Source organism: Convolutriloba macropyga, chromosome 12 (genome assembly GCF_964194025.1).
Source record: "Convolutriloba macropyga chromosome 12, txConMacr16.3, whole genome shotgun sequence".
In the NCBI taxonomy this organism is placed as follows: domain Eukaryota; kingdom Metazoa; phylum Xenacoelomorpha; order Acoela; family Convolutidae; genus Convolutriloba; species Convolutriloba macropyga.
In genome coordinates, this window is record NC_134479.1 from 41,879,162 (window position 1) to 41,883,504 (window position 4,343).

Sequence of the window (4,343 nt, forward strand, 5' to 3'; positions counted from 1 at the left end):
ATTGCACACAGGTCACGGATATTTTGTAATTTCAAAACCTGTAGAAAAATGTGTTAACAACTTATCGTAATCAGACTTGCGAATTATTTTGTTAGTTGTTCGCATTGTTTTGTCTGTTTATTAGGCATACATAGTTCATGATTTCTTATTCATCAGTTGGCGTTAAAGATCAGTTAAAGTGATTGTGTGATAAAGATAAGTGAAAATAAGAAAACAGTTTATTTGGTTTAGTTGATGCCTGGATGAATAGCCGGAAAAAAGTAAATGCGTCGAAGATCAAGCAAAAAGTCGGAACGGACCAGCAAAAATTTTGCATACCTTTCAAAACACGGTGAATAAAAACATTAAATTATTTATCATACCTCAAAAAGACTTCAATGGAAAACAAGGAAAACTGTTTGAAATGTTTGATCCTAAGTACACAATGAGACAGTTAATTGTTTTCTCTGTTAAACAGAGAACGGTAAACTCTTAGTTTTTCGTCGATTTTTTGACGTATCATATTGTACTTGATGAGAAAATCAAATGTTAAGTTGTCCTTTTTAAGCCTCTTGATAAAGTATGTTGCGTATAAAGTTGCAACCTCAGGAAACGTGAGATGTCACGGCATGAAAAATTTGACTTCCGTCCTAAAAGCTGAAATCGGTTACCCGCAAATATGTAACAGCTGGAAAAAATTGTAACAAAACATTTGTTGTTGAATATAACCTTTTGCTAGAAAAATTGTTTTGCTTTATCTACAGAACAAAGTACACCGAAGTCCTAATGATCTTATGAGCTATTTTTTAAGAGTAACGGCAAATTTTTGGTTTGCTTTCGCTATTGATTTTTTGAGTTTAAATTTAATGTCAAAATTCCGATTATTTAAAAAAGTTTAAATTTTTTTGAAATAATGAATGTATTTGACAAATATTTGCCGACAGGTCTGAATTTTTTATGCATTATTGTTAGAAGTTGGCCCTATAGGGTGATTTCTATCACATGTAAGTAGTAAGAAATGGGGGGGTCTGTCGCCCACTTTTCGACTCATTTTGAAATTTTGTCTTCTCCGCTCAGAATGGCTCCAAATCAAGCCTAAGGCTTTGCTGTGCCACACAAAGCCACTATAAACGTCTACAAACGATTTAAACATGCTCTTTGAGTTCAATTTTGAATTGAAATTTACCTTAATTTACTATAAAATCGCAAGTACTTAAAACAAAATAAAATTAATGTTATTTGATGCATTTACAAGGTAACTTGGCGCATCGAGTTCTTTCATGTCCCTCGTCATTTGTACGTGTTCAAAACTCAATGTGCCAATTTACCTTTTGTGGAAAATTCCGAAATCTTATCTCCAAAATAAACTTTCTGGCAACAATTAGTTTTCTCATTTACAATCTTACTTTTTGAAAATCAGTTGACCATGAGCACTCAAAACTTCGCTTCGTTTCATTACCGTTTCATTGTTTATTCAGCAAAATTTCGCGTCTCTGCAAAACTTAGTCCTGAACCAAGCAGTACTTTGTCGAAAAAAAGAACACACGATGACTCGGTTGACGATCCCTTGTTCTGTGTTCCAAGCCAGCCGCACGGCCTTGCCTATTGGATTGACGCTTACACGGATCTCAGTTTTGCAGTTGCAACTCATGACATTTCTTCGACGATCAATAAGAGCTGCTTTCGTTGGTGTGAAGACTTAAGTTCTGAACACCAACTTGTGATGGTTGTAAGTGAAAACCCGAAGCAAATGGAGAGAACAATAAAATCTTTCATCAAAGACGAAAGCAAAGTACTACAAGAAGTTCGGGCACGTATGTTCATACCACATTCACCATTGGGGACCTTCATGGCTCAGATGCTTCAACTGGGAGCTGTTGATGTAACAAGACGTGGGGATGTTTTTGAAAACTTTATTCGGTCAGATGAACTTGGCCTCGAAGCTAAGTCTATTGAGCAAATGGATTGCGTCTGGGAGATTGAGAAAGTTTGTCCTATTAGGCGACTAGAACTTTCAACGCTCACTGAAGATCAGCGACGACTTCTTGGCAAAATTGAAAGCTTGCAAGCCAGTGATTCCCCTTTTAAGTCCACCCTGGAGGCATACATTGATATTTTGGCCTCTGGATTTGTTCAATCCACCAAACTGATCATTCAGCTTTTCTTGAGGTGAGATGTGGCCTAAGAAACGCTCAATGCACTTGTTGGGAATGTTTTGAGGACTCGTTTGACAGCTGCAATTTATCGAGTACAGTGGATGACGTAACAGACGAAGAGACGATTTTCACTAAACAAACATTATCAACTGATTAGATTAGACAACTTCTTTTTATTATTTATTCATTGATTTGTCATTGTATTGTAATTTCGGCTTTAAATCAGTTGCTTCATGTTGTTGCGGGAAAACATAAATCAAGTGTTAGAGAACCTCAAATTTTCAAGCAGGCTCTTCAATAAAAACTCAGAAACGAAAAATGCGTTTTTAGCTGTTTGTCTGCTTATTGACCCCACCTGTAATTTAACTGAGATAAATGGAATTGAATTGGTCGCAAACAAAGAAGGTCTTGAATAATTCCTTTGACTTTTCATCATGAATTAAAAAATTGTTAAAGATAATTCAATTGAACGAAAAAAAGGCGTTCTTCACGAAGACCCCTGTCAACAGGTAATTCTCCTCAAAAAATTTTGTATAGCACTTATTAAAAAGATCTATAACAGTTAAACTTAAAAAAACAAAAGGTGCACAAATTAAAATTTAAAAATTTGTTTTCTAATTGAACCTATTTTATTCCCAGTAATAGTTCACCCGTTGCCGTGATGTAAAAATAAGAGCACGCTTTTAGACGAAAGCGAACGATACAGACAAGAGATTTAACGCCCTGAACAAAAAATTTAAACTCATTTACCATTCGGTTTCAACAATCATATAGTTGAGGGCCTTTTGTGAATATAACTTGAATCGGTTTGAAGACTGAACAAAAAAATGAAACAAAAATGAACAAATAAGTTTCTTTAAAAATTTTTAGAATGGAAAAATAATTAAATTGCTTATATAGGCCATTTTTGATTAAAAAATTGAGTAAAATGCCTAGGTTTTAATACTATAGTAATTGTTTTTCAATCAAGCAGATGCAAAACTTAATTAGTTATTTTTTTCAAGAAACTGTAAAATTTCATTAGTTCTTTTTTCAAGCAAATAAACATAAACAACTGTTTTAGTTTTTTCTCGAAGGAACTGTAAATTTGTATTAGTTCTTTTTTTGAAGGTGGTGTTAATAGCTTTTTCAAATTTGAAAAATCTGATATTTTTTCCATCAAAAAAGTCTTCACTATAGGATTTTTTATTTTTCTATTTAGTTCAACATTTGTAGAACACAAAAAATTGGGCCATTCAAATTCAAGGTTTGGGACAAAAACAAAGCCAAGAAAAAGTTTCGGATACAAATCTTGTCTCGTTAACAATAAAGGCTCATTTCAAATTCGTCTTGAAGCGCCAAAATGCCTCAATACGGTTAATTTCATCAGTTATGCAAAACATATTAAGAACGAAGTGTCTCAGATGGGCTGAAGCAAAAGAAGACGGTGGTGGTGGTGGTGGTGGTGGTGGTTCATCAAGGAAGGAGTCGTCGTCGGATTCTGATGACGAATCGTTGTCGAGTTCGTCTTTGTCGTCATCTGCATCTTCGAAATGGCCAACTTATCCTGTAGACATAATGGGTGGCTGTCATACTCTTTTTGTGTACTGTGACTTGATACAAGACGAAGTAGTCGGTGACAAGAGAACATCACTGTTGCGCAGTGTAACGTTGAATGAAACAAACGCCGCAAGTGCCACCACTTGCTACCGCTCTTTCTCTAAACTACAGTGGAAAACTGTGGTTAAATCATCTTTTCAGTCCATATCGATCAGTCTTCGCAACGAAACTGGAAGTCTTGTTCCTTTTTTAGCTCGTGGTAGAACTAATCTGACACTTATTCAAGAGGAAAACGGTTGCCGTCGTCGTCGTTGTCATCGTGGTCGTCAATAAAACTTAGCGAGAAAATAAACAAGCGGACCGGGAGCTGTAAATCTATCTATGTATGGATTCCCATTATGATGCTCAAATACTGCAACAAACGCCGTATGCCGGAGGACCTGCGCGCCAGTTCGGATCAGGTGCCGCGGGACTCGGAGCTCTAGCAGTTCGAGTAGGTCGAACTGCTTTACCATTGCTGAAGAAGTATGCACTGCCACTAGTTAAAAAAATTGGTCGGAACCTTGTACAAGCGGCCATACCTGAGCTCAAGGATGCAATTTCTGGTAGAAAAAAACTGAAGAACGCTGTAAAATGCTCCGTGCGCAAGTCTATTGCAAAAACTATTCA